The sequence below is a fragment of the Mixophyes fleayi genome, chromosome 1 (assembly GCF_038048845.1).
Source record: "Mixophyes fleayi isolate aMixFle1 chromosome 1, aMixFle1.hap1, whole genome shotgun sequence".
Taxonomy (NCBI): Eukaryota; Metazoa; Chordata; class Amphibia; order Anura; family Limnodynastidae; genus Mixophyes; species Mixophyes fleayi.
In genome coordinates, this window is record NC_134402.1 from 86,235,477 (window position 1) to 86,249,159 (window position 13,683).

General features: G+C 36.3%; 1 protein-coding gene across 1 annotated transcript in view; it reads right to left on the reverse strand.

Moving 5' to 3' along the window:
• The window catches only part of GALNTL6 (polypeptide N-acetylgalactosaminyltransferase like 6), a 1,017,111-nt gene that overhangs the window by 788,904 nt on the left and 214,524 nt on the right, over positions 1 to 13,683 (reverse strand). The window lies entirely within an intron of this gene.

The window sequence follows — 13,683 nt, forward strand, 5'->3', positions numbered from 1 at the left end:
TCTAACCATTAGTTTATTCACAAGAAGAGTCTCATTTGTCACCTGTCTGATAGGAAAGTGTTCAATTGTCCTGTGAGGAAAAAATATTTATGGTACACTGTTAAAGGACCTGTATTTACACCATAATTGCGCACACTATCTTCTTTATACACTTTATCACTAGATTGCATTTTATATTTCACCAAGCTAACTAGGATCTGTGCCTCCAGCTCCTCTACTCTCTTATTGAAACATCTGCACTGCTCTACATGAATGCTGATTAGCTTACCTCTAATAGAGCCCTTATGGGCCTTACAATGAAACATCTTCAGCGACATTAAGATTAAAAAAAATCTGAGATGGCATGGACAACTTCATTGAAATAAGTGTGGTTAAGTAAGATTGAGTCATCTAATATCCAATTTATAGGGCTACCATCATTCTTGTGGACATATAAGTGGCCGATTAAAAGCACAAATCTAATGTTTGAGTCTGTGTTATTTCTTTTCCAGCATCTGATTTAGATTGCAAACTGGTAATAAAGGCACATTAGATTTCCCTTTATTACTTTTACAGAGTTTTAATACAGGTCATTTGTTAAGTGTCCTTGATGAGTACCGCCGAATGCTTTGGTTTTATACTGGTGTGGCTGGATGGAATGCCCAATGCTCTTCAAGGCGTTGGCCTACACTCTGCCTTTGCTAGAAGTGCACCTATATGCGCGGAGAGGTGACAAGATCTCCAGAGACACTCTGTGCAAAAGTGTAAATTTTAATCTCCTACCAAGTTAGTATCTCCCCTTTCAATAAATTCAACTTTTCCATGTTTCTTCTATGATACTACTCAGTGTAGCCTCATTTATGGCTTAGCAAGTAAAGGATCTTGATTATTATTACTATTATTATTATTGTTATTATTACTTTTATTAATTAATTCATTAACTTATTTATTTATTTATAGGGCTCCACAGTGTCTGTAGCACCAGACAAATAGAAATACAGATAATACACAACTAATACAGTGAGTAAAATCCCAAATACATGAAAACAGTAAAATCTAAGTAGCATAAATAAGTTTAAGTAAAATGAAAAAAGCATAAAAAATTAGCTATTAACATGGAATGTATTAAAAGACATGATAAGAACATATAAGGAAGATAGAGAGTAGACAGATATAAGACAATAGGCAGAGAAGACCCTGCCTGTGAGAGCTTACAATATAGAGATTATTACATATGGCATTTTTGAGTGTTTGAAGCTTTGTATTATCCCAATGCACTGTAGTGGAAGGGGAAGGAGCAAAGTGCATTCCATTCTAAACTCGATCTCCACCAGCTCTGAGCTGGTGCAAAACTAAAGTCTTTGTGTAATGCAAATGGCTACTTGCAAAGCATGGAACACTGTTAAAAATGAATGCTCTCTATCTCTTTCATTTCAATAATCACACTTGACATACTGAAAACAAGGCTTACTCACATGTTTTATTTATCTCAACCACTAATAGCAGAATTGATATTATTCCCATTGAATATGACAGGAGTCATTTGTCTCCCACTGTGCTCAAGCCCTATGTAAAGGAAATTTCTACTATGAAATGGACCAGATAATTTTAGGAATAGTTATCTATAAAATCTAACAGTGAGGAGCTAATGCAGAGTGGGATGTATGTAAGTTTGCATAATTTACCTTGTTTAAAATCACGCTTTGCATGTCTAGAAAGTGAGCGCACGCATATCCGCCCATGAACATATGTATCAAACATCATCATCATCATCATCATCATCATCACCATTTATTTATATAGCGCCACTAATTCAACAGCGCTTTACAATTGGGAACAAACATTAATAAAACAATACTGGGTAATACATACAGACGGTAGGTAAGAGAATAGTGGATGATGTTGATTGTCTCCAGCACTAATGAACCGTTCAAGAAAACTTATTTTTTGTTTTGCAGACTATTAGTTATTTTGGCTGTATTGGAGGTTTTTTAATATTCTATTGATGCCTAATCAACAACGTGTCTGTTGCACCTAAAACAAGTGAATAAAAACATGTGCACAGGTGGGACTTAAGTGTCTGTGTCTTGTGCCTGGTATATACCGGGCAAATATGCTGCTAATGCCAACTTGCATGGATCTTAAGTTGTGCAAAGCTTAGCACGTGAGTGTAAATCTGCTATTTTTATCACTGGCTTTTTTAGCGTAAATTTTGCATATTTTGCAGACAGCTCTGCATCAGGCTCTAGATGTTCTCTTTGTAAATTTCTGTATGACCATCTTGAAAGTCAATCCCTTTGCCCCCAAAATATTCCTGTACTGTTTGTTTGCTGTAATATATGAAGTAGTGTAGCTGCATAGACGTGAAACATAGCTAATTAGTATTGTTGTCATTAATTACATAATTCTGTAAGTTCCACATAATAGCTAAAGTTTTAAGTTATTGGCTCTGTATCTTTAATGTTCTAAAAAATAACCTGTGCAATTTTATATTAAACATACTGATGTATTGCTCATAAATCACTAGTTGTTTTCAAATTGATTGGATCTTTTAAAAGTCTTCTTATCTGTTAAATGGTTTTACATAAGGAAATTAAAGTTATGCTCATTTAATGGAAATTTATTTGATTTAAAATCTGCAAGGTCCTATATCAAATAATGGGGTTCCAAGACAAATGTTCACCACTCAACAAGACAATATAAACTAAAACATTCTAAGTAAATAATCCATATATATATATAGGAATAAATACCCTTGATATGTATTTACAAAAACATGTAAAGCAGTAGTAAATGTAAACTGTAGTAATGAAAAGATGAATGTTAGTGGAGAGTGGGTACATTTAAAATAATTTGAGTTAGAACATAAGTGGGGGGTTAATTGAAGGTCAATTTTACAACTTTCTTAAATTGATCAAGATCATTAGAAACCACTAGGAAAAAAGCAAGGATACTTTGTGCCAACGCTTTGTCCCAACTCTAGGCCTTGAACTAGCATTTTTAACAATTTCACCAGTAATATTTAAAAATCTCTGTGCTTTGCCATTCATTTCAACTAAATTATTAAGTTTAATAATATTTCCACCCTATTGAAAGTAAGGTGAAAAGATCCATCTTTAGAGTTTTCCACCACTAGCCAAACAGGCTTGTTATAGAATATTCTGACATTTAGGCACTCTTCTGGAGTTGTCAGGTGAATCCCAAATGATCCTGCATTTTCTTGTTTCTATTTCTAAAGAGCTCCGCAGAAGCAATACTTGTTTGTTTGCTGGAGATGTGGATGTTTTTAACTGAGTGGTTATTTTGTTTTTAACACCCTCTGATGATGCTGCATATTGAAAATTTCCACTGCAATTACATTAATGAAATAGAAGTTTATCGTTCAATATAGAGCATAATGAAAGTGCTAATAAATCACATTAAAACTTTTATTGATATAGGTAAAAAAAACAATTTATGCTGCTAGGGAATTTTGGAGACATCGAAAAAAATGCTAGTTCACGTGACAACTACAGAAGGGTGTCAGGCTGTATCTAGCCCATTGAGATAATATTGGAAAACTCTAGCTTCCCACATTAATTTCAATGCAGTTATTTGCACACAAGTTTAAACAATATTGTATAAGTTTATACAATATTCAAATCAATAGGTCCAATTGGCTCCAAGCGCATTGGACCCATTAATTAAGGTGCTCCCGCCTTAGCTGGAGCCTCAGTGGGTGCTCAATTGAGCTTTTTGCCAAGGGCTCTGCAGTAAATGACTTAAACTAAATTAAATGTTCAAAAGGTAAAATGGAAATTACTGTACTGTTTGCCACTTTAAAATGATAGCAGATAGCAGAGGTAGGTGTGAGTAGGAGGACCACTTATTTGCTTTGTTCACACTCCCTCAACCCTGCATTTCTGTTGGGGCTATGACTGGAGGGCTGCAACAGACATTTTTACTGGTGCTCCGGCTATTTAGGGCAAGCATATTGGCATATTTGTAACATTTTACAACAGGTTGTAAAGAAGCTTTCAAAAGCTGTTGAGTAATGGATTAACAGAGGAGCTATTTAAATTGTACCTAAAATACTACTACATATACAGCTGAATTAAGTTAACAAACAGTAACAGCCTTTGACCAGTTGCTATTTGAATCTTTGTCCTGATATAAACAGCAATCTTTTTTATCTGATTACTTATTGGTCTAAATAGCAGATCTCTGCAGAAGGATTGCTCACTTTCACATTGAGCTTACATTTTATTTCCAAGTAGCCAGTCAGCATTTATTGTAATATTGGTGCCAGGCCTATAAAGACTGAGATATATGCCATGAATTTTGTTTCTGTGCTTATAATATAAAACTGGAATTATGTTGGTGGGAAAAAACAATTCATGCAATGAAAATGTTCAGGTTATGAAAGGAAGAAAAATATCCTTATTTTAGGATCGATGATATTGTCTTTTTCTCTGGTACCTTTTAGATATACCACAGTATGTCATGGTGAGTAATATTTGTCTTACTTACATTCCTCATGATTAAGTTCCTCCCTTAGGCATATTTTATTCGTGCAGCTTTTGATAGGGTAATTAAGGATTGGATAGTATTTTTGTAGTTTGAAGGCATAATGAGAAGTCCCAAGACTAGAATTCAATGCAAAAAATATGTCCCTCTTGATGGTGAGAGATACATTTAAGGTCTATTAGGATGTTTTGTTGTTCATCGCTGGTATATTGTTTGAATGTAGGGCTAATTGTTTTTTGTGAAAATTATTGTTACTCACAGAAATTTTGATAGAAGGAAAAACAACTTAATTTTGTTATTGAAACCACTCCGTATTTATATATCATATTTATACTAAAACTATGCGCTATATTTAAATTAAAGAAGGGTTTTTTTGCGGCACTGTAATCATTAAAAGGAATAATTTATGAATATGTTTTGTTGTTTTCCACTAATAAAACAATCCTGTATGCGTATCAGCATAAATACTTATAACCATGGAAATATTTTTGGATTTTAGATTTTAATATTAAATTGTTTTAATTGTCAGTTCCACATAGTTTTTTTTTCATTAAATGTAATGTTAACTACCTTATAAGCATGCATCTAATCATAATTATCTCCTATTCAAAATATCTCTGCAAGTTAAAAAAATATAGTTGCCAGATACAGACACATTCAGGGCCTCATTTAGAGTCGGACGCAAGACCTTTTGTTCAGTGCAAAGAACACTTTTGGCAAAATATCCTTCTCCGTTTGCACTCCGACTGAGACGGATCTTCCCATTGCACCTCTCTGCACTTAGAGTGGTGGAACGGGAGAGGTAGTGGGCGAGCCTAGCAATGTAAAGGCGCGTTCACGCTCCTTACATGCTATTTTGAGTTGAAAGCAACCGCAAATAAGTCCCTAGGAGTCTAATCTTTTGCAGGTGCTTTCAGCTAGTGCAAGAGACCTTGATGTATTAAAACCAAAGCAAAAAATAATTACATTAAAAAAAAGGTGTGCCCCCCCTCCCAAACAGCATAACCAACCCTTGTGCTGTTTGGGGGGGGGAGAGAACAATTTTTATATCATTACTTACATATTTTTTTAAAATGTAATTATCTGCATTACAGGGTGCTGTGCATGATAACTTGCACTCCAGCCCATAAGGCAGATAAAGGGGTGTGTTTGTACAATTTTCACAGTATTCTAAGTCGCATGGATCTAAAGATCTGTGCCATTCTGTGTAAGTTACTGGATGTAATTTACACTTACGATTTCAGTGTAAATTGCGTCCGACTCTAAATGTGGTCCTCAGTCTGTTACAGACATGGGCTCACATCTCTCAGCATGTCAAGTGAAGACAGACTGGAAGGAAGATTTTACATTACACAGAGCAGACAGAGCTCAGAGTGGCATTCTAAATTCTCTCTGTTCACTACATCCGGACACTGAGCAGAATTTTAAAAAAATTGTAGCTGACTGTAGAAACACACCAATGGGAATGATAAATACCAAAATTTTTCTACTAGCATACGTGTCTACTTTGGAGAACTGCCTCTTTAGGCCCCGCTCTACTGCTAAACCATACCAATTTCACCCTATTACAGTAGGGGCAGAGCCAGGATGACAGGATTAGCCCCGCCTCCACCCACCACACCAACGAAGAGGCCAGGGTCCAAGAGGTTACTCTGCTCTCTTGGGAGTCCAGGAGAACTCCCAAAAATTCGAGAGTCTCCCGGACATTTCTGGAGAGTTGGCAGCTGTGTCTAATAGTCTATCACATTCATATTTCATTGGATTGCTGCTTTAAGTAAGCTGTGCATTTTAACTAATAACTTCTATTTTTTCTTATTTGATGATCACAGTACACTTCTGATATTACTAAGATCTGAAGAATAACATTTATATATTAGAGGGTCTGGACATTAATACTATCATATGAAATAGGACAATTCATGGATAACTTTTACATAGGTGACCAATCCACTCAAGGTTTGGTGGCCAAATCTTCGCTGGCCATTAGGTCTAGTGACCAATCATTTCTTTCAGCTAGGCACTGTTCTCACCCTCCATATTCCGCTTCATATTCCCACATGTTTGCAATACAGTTTATGTAATTTTAGTGTTGTATTAGTACATTAGCATCCCTTTACATTATTGGGAAAGGAATATTTTTTTTATAAGTGAGTATGGTGGGAGGATGAAAAATGTCCCTTCAGCCTAATAACACTTTAAGACCACTCCCACCATTATAGCAGACACTACAACTTTATAAATGCCTTAAAATAATCATAAGAGTGTGTTTGTTTGAATGTATGTGTGTCTTATTACTTGGGTATTTGTGTGTGTATAAAAATCAATTTTTCAAGTCAGCAAGAGGCTTTGCGACTGTCTGAAAAGTAGGGAACACGCTTGTGAATGTGCCTTCAAGACCACTTAAATCTCATTTTTATATATCTCATCCCTCTAAACAAAATATTGCTTCTCCATGTGGGTGAAATTCAAGGGCCATTTAAGCATCCAGACTGCATTTAAAAAAATTGGACCTGCCCAAGTCCCTTCATCAGAAGATGTAAATTCCATCATATAGACATATCGAGCTTACCATAAAAATGTGCGTATTCATGCATAAATAAGCAGGACATAAATAAAACTGCAAAGCGCTGTGAGGGTATATCTCTTTGACATTTTACATAATACGGTGATGGTACCAGGTATATCTGACCCAAATATACCCACTTCGAGATGACTAGCAACCCAGGGGTGCATTACTATTACAGGGATGTTTACCTAGTACCAGTACCTTCTAGGGTAATCAATCACTCAGACAAAGCAGTTATAAGTACAATGGTACTCTTATTATTTTACAATACACCAGAATAAAAATGCATTTTAAAGAAATGTCAGGTAGGTTTAACACACTATCTGTTCTTAACCCCTCTCTAGCCCAAAGGACTGTGGTCACCTTTTCTCCTGGTTCCTAGAGTCCTTGCCACTCTGCCCAATGTTCTTCCCCTCTACTGTGGGGAAACAAGATATTAATATCACCTCAACCTGTCAACTGCAGACTATAAAAACATATACTTTTACTAGCCCTCTGGTTCCTCATATTTCTCAGTCATATTTATACTTGTGTATGTTCTATTTTAAACGTAGTAAAAGTTCTGCCAGCATGTATCATTATCGTGCAGACTAGTCCGTTGTTTCAGTATAGGCAAAAGGGTTATTGTCCACCAGTCCTGTATGAATGTACAGCACACCAGGGGGTCTCCCATCTTTGTTTAGATGTGACCTGGATGTTTAATTACAGAGGACTGCATTGTGTATTTAAATGTAAATGTGTCTGGATTGTGATCTCTCCTGTTTTAACAAACTCTGCTGTATAGCGACAGAACAATACCTATCCTAAATCAGGAGTGACTCATCTGCTATCCCTTTGGCTGTATGTTTACCTGTGAAAAGGTAAACACTGAAAAGGACCAATCAGGCAGGTCCTGAAATTGCTGATGAGGTCATTTGTGGGCTTAAAAGAGAGCTCTAGAGGACAACAAATTGGCATTCACTCCCAAGTGATAGCTGAAGTCAGGCTGGCATTGAGATATAAATATCTGCCCCTGACAAGAATGGGACAATCGGTCCCTGGAGTACTGCTGTTGCCCTGAACTACCTCTCCAGGTCTTGGGGAGCTGTGTGTCTGCCGAAAGCAGAATGACAGTGACGCAAGACCGCTACCTTTGCTGGTAGCCTTAAGGGAGAGAGGGGGAAAAGCTTGGATTGATAGTCAGCAGTCCCTGAAAGTGACAAGGATACTGGTGAGGTGTTTTCATTATACCCTGTATGTTGTCTGTGCCAGAATGTAGTGTTATTTGTTGTAAGTTATTATTTAAATATGTTTTTTGCTGTTTTGTGCTACCATTTTGTTAAATAAACGTATTAGTTTTATTTTGGATATTTGCCTGGGTGAGTTTGAACCTTGGGTACGTACCGGGTATGACAGCTGTACTGCGCAGAAGGTTACGTTAAGCCCGGTATCCTCACATTCTATCAGTGTGGTAAGAATCTGATACAAAATCCAAAATCCCCCTGCTCCAGAAGGCTCACTAAATTATCTGACTCATGGGATGATGTGCTGACAAAGCTTGAGTGAGCACTAGTCCATGTAAAGCCAAAAACTTCATAGTGTGGAACCTCCAACACAGCAACCTCTGCACTCTATTCTTTTCTCTCCACTCTGAACGAACTGCCCCAGGGCTGGGTCCCTCCTTTTAAGTACAGTTAGATTTCCTATGCTCTTGGGTCTAGTGCATGATGTGGGCTTAGATATATCACCAGTCAGCTATTTGGCAGCTATAGTAAGGGACTGTTACAGGGCTGTACCTTCTTATACCAAATACACCCATTGGCCTCCTGCTGGTTTTGACTCTAAGCTATCTAGCTGCTCACAACCTAAGATGATGGGGAACTAGCTTCCAGCTCATCAGGGCTTCAAATAGAAAAAGTGAGGAGGAAGGAATGCATCTACAGCTCTGTTTCCTGGAACAAGACCACCCCTGATTCTTACCAACAACTCACCTTACCACCTTTAAGAAAAACATATATACATGTAATACAATCCTGAAATAAATATATTTAAAAATATTATCAAAAAAATTCCCAACACAAACATATAATAGTTCCCCATTATTTGTGCATATAAATACATATCTAAGCTAACATAATTATATATACATTTCAACATTGTAGCAATGTTATGGCTCTACCATACTTAATTACAAAACACACCACAGTTGCATAGGAACACATTATAAATATTGTTTAAAGTCATCCCCAAGTATAAGGACACCATACCCTTGTGCCCTTGGGATCTGGGGAACACAAAGGGCTAGAAAAGCATATGCTGTTATACTCCACATTTTGTGAGAAATGAGGAGCATGCTGGTTAAGGTGAAACCCCTTGTGTCATCACAATGACCTTTACTATCTTTAATCACAGTGCTATCTATTCTAATTGTCATTAGCATTATTTAAATTCTTACTTGGAAATTAAGAGAACATTAGTTACAATCCATGTTCTAAGTGAAAGACAAATGGTTTAATTATAAAATAAAATGCCTGATTTGTCAGCATAATAATCATACGTAGCACTGTATACACTTTAAAATAAGTGATTATTTTTTTCCTTTATTTTTTTCCCCTAAATCAATCTTTAAGATTCGTTTAAAATAATACCAGAAAACTTTATTTTAATTTATAAATAGATTAGAGATCAGTGGACTGATTACAGAGCCCCGGGGAATCAAATTACATATTACGCTTCAATAAGTACCTTTGATTGCTGCTCTTTGAAGCTAACCTTTTAAATAACTTTTATCCATTTGCAAATATCCATTTCTAACATTATCCATATTGTAAAAATGCATTTGCCCCATATGGCATCACAGCTTTCAGCTGTCTGTACAACCCATTTATCTTTTATAGCACTTTCCCTGAATCTTATCCTAGAACATCAGTTATTATTTTAAATGAACATGAAAATACATTTATCACCACCAATAATATATATGCATGGGGCTGGTTAAATATCTGTATATGGATGATAAGAACTGTACTGTAACTTAGTATCTCTAGTACTTTAAAGAGGACATAAATGGGAAAAACAAATGATATTTTTTAGACAGATTGTAATGTTCTGTGATTTTTCTAAATATACTAACAGCTGACATTGACAATCATTCAAAAGATGCACTACCATATTTCTGTGAATGTTTGTACCACGTCTGATTTATTGGATCAATAAATAAACTCCACTCTCGGCAGCATATTTTACTTGTTTACATGTCGCCGCTTCCAAAAAAATAGCCGAGCCAAATAAAACATTTCCATAATCTATGAATTAATTTTACAGTACATTATCACCCACTTTCAGAGACATCATTATGGCAGCTCCAAGATGGGGAAAAAATAATTTGTATAAGGATTAAAAGTTACAAACATCTCAATAGATTTTTATTTAGGTGGAACTGTCCTAAACTGTGCACCACAAAAGAGATGTGACCTATCATAAAGTGGGCGTGACTTTATCCTTACATGTAACTGTGGTTGGGTGAATTGTGGTAGTGTTTGAATAGATCAGAGAGCGAATTTGGCCAGATTGGGGTGGGCTTGACTGTCCACAGTGCTTTCACTTGTGTGACTAGATACATCTTACATTGGGCTTAACAATGAGTGTTGGTGGTGTTTTTTTAATTTTTGGCATTAAATACCATTATGACTTTCACTAGAGCAGTTTTGCTCAAATATAAGTTTTTTAGGATCCATGATTTAAAATCCAGTTTCTGCAAAAATGCACTAGCATACAGAAAAGTCAGGTATAAGACATTCAAAGTAGATGGATTAAAAATGATATCCTAGAACAGATTGTTCACATTGAACTGAAAATAACTATCATTGAGTATAAAGTGCTCAAAAATATTCATAGATGATGAAAGACAAAATAATAAATCTATTTCCTAGCCTTGTTTCACTTACTCCCTTGTCATTGGCCGGGGCACTGCTATTTGTCCCACAGCCTAGGCAGAAAGCTGCCCAGGATTGTGTGACCATGTGAACCAATAGGAAGCACAGATCTTGAATCTTCCTATTGGTCATGCAGCTGGTTTCAGAGGCCATCCTAGAATAGCAATCAAGCCAGCCAACCAGTAGAATTGCTTTAAATAATTTACATAAAGGGGTGAAAATAAATTGCATTGCCCAGGCATCATGTAATATTGCAATACCTTTGGTGTACGATGTGTATGTTTCTCATAATTTAAAAATTACAATAGTCAAAAAGACAAAAGAGCTCAGAGCATCATATTTTGTCTTATTGTGTAGTTGGAATATGAAAAAATGTGTAAATGTTTTTGATGTACTGTACATTCTAAGTGTTGACATTTTATGATGTGTTCGGTTAAGAGTGGTGATTTCTTGTTATTGTAATTATTTTTCTATATATTAATAATGCAAAATAAGCACCCATCATCATTTCAAATAAATACTTCATTTTCAGGTTTTTTTAAAGCAAATTCAAACTTGTCTAGGTGTTCTGGGTATAAGGAATAACTTAATTAATAGCCTTTAGAGTCTAGTGATTATATGTAATTTATCTTGTGTTCCCTGAGATATTTCAGTTGGGGTCATGATTATTAAATTCCCTTTCATATATATGCATCTCAAAGTGTAGATGTTGATGCATAATCATTGTCACTGAGAGTAAAGTATGCCTTTAAAAGCAATAACAGTTCTTTACAGTGCTTTGCATTTTGGAGTTGATAATTATTCATTCTTGAAAGTTGGAGGACAGCTAAATTGGTCCTTAATACCAATAGACATAGGAGCGTGTTGTGATTGTCATGTGATTGTGCTGGTAACCGTTACTAACTTTCTATAAAAGCCATTTATCTGCCAAAACATATCATTTCTAGAGTGTGATTCATGTGGAGAGTAGATAAGTGTAAAGTCACATTCATTAGGATTAAAGATCCACCAAACATCAAAAAGATATTCTTTAATAATGATATATTGCAGATCTTTTTTTCCCAGGTGTGCTGTCAAATACCAGGTCTACAATTTAATTAAATTCCCCACATATAATCAAACACCTTTTATTCTGCTAAACTTTTTGAATAATTTTTTGAGGAAGCATATTTATTGCATATTGTACAATTACCATTGCTTATAATAATAATAATAATAATAATAATTAAGATCACATATCAGCCCAACACATTCTTGTAAGTTGCAGCTCATTGAAAAGTCACTGAGTGTTTGAACACTAATAGTACTTCTGCTTTTGTTTTGGGTACACCCAGCTTTAAAAAATATGGGGAAAACTATGAAGTTGGAGACTGATCTAGGTATAGATGTGTCTTTGAAGCACATATGATATTACCTTCAAGATTAATAGCTTCCTTCCAGAATATTTCAGGGATGCTGTGTTAAATACCATATTTCTTAGAGCCAAAGTAAAATAGGGAGAAAGTATAGAGAATTATTACACCATATTTGTCACAATGAATAGCACGTAGACCACACACTGTTCAAGATGGAGCCTTTGAACTAACTTTTTGGTCTACTATTTGATGTCCATTGTCTACAGATGTTTTGAGAGTGGTTGTGTCAGGAGCCGTCCCAGTGCTCTTCTATCCATACAGAGACAGGCGCCCTCTTCCTCACCGGAATCGGTGGCTGCTGGCCTCTTCACCAGTAATTTTGTGCTTCCTCTATTTAAAGAAGACTCTGTCACCAGTTGGGTACCACAGTATTAGGTCTCCCACAATCCAGGCATTTATATGCTCCCAGCACCTATAGTTTGTCTTCCTGGTACTGGACTTGGCTATCCCTGACCCTCCCTTTGGATACGCCCTTTCGCTTAGTGACCTGCTCCTGTATTTGACTCCGGCTTGCCTGACTATTCTTTTGGATTTCCTTTGTACTGCGCTGACCGCACGTCGATAACTTGGCTTCCCTGACTATCCAATTACTTTCATCTACCTCGCTGGTTGCCCTCCTGGAGAACCGCGACCTGCGTGCCTTCTGCAACTAAATCCAAACCTCCTTCCGGGGGTCCCTGGTGAAAACCAGGGGCACGTTAGACTCCGCTCCTCCAAATAGGGTAGTGCTAAATTCAGCAGGTTGTTCTTGGCATTTGACATGTGGTTGGCATCAGTTTCAGTAATTAGATTCCATTTAAGTAAAAGCTGGTTCTTCTCCATGGGATATTGCCATATGTTGAAATCCATTCCTGTGGACATGCACTGGAAATCCCTATCAATTTTGTAAGGGGGCAAACACTTTCCTTTTTCAACATTGTGACTGTCGACAAATATGTAAATATTGTCATGTTTGCATACAAATCAGGCATTACATCAGACTTTCTAGGTGCTTCTTTTTAAAGCATCCTTTACATGAAAGACTTGTAGACCAGTAAACACATATTTAGGCATGTTTGGGTATATTTATTTGGGTTTTGGTACAATGTAGGCTTTATCTAAGTGCATGTCCCTTTTTGGGCTTGAGGGAGAAAGAAATGGATTAAATCTGTGAGATACACAAAGACACTTAGTAATTTTTCTAATGTCTGCGATTTTAGCCTTTAACCCAACCAGCTCATCCTCCAATACCTGAATGACAAAAACGAGTTATGTTAGTTTTCTCAGCATGGAAATATGGAGGGGGTCACTCAGTGTATAGGTC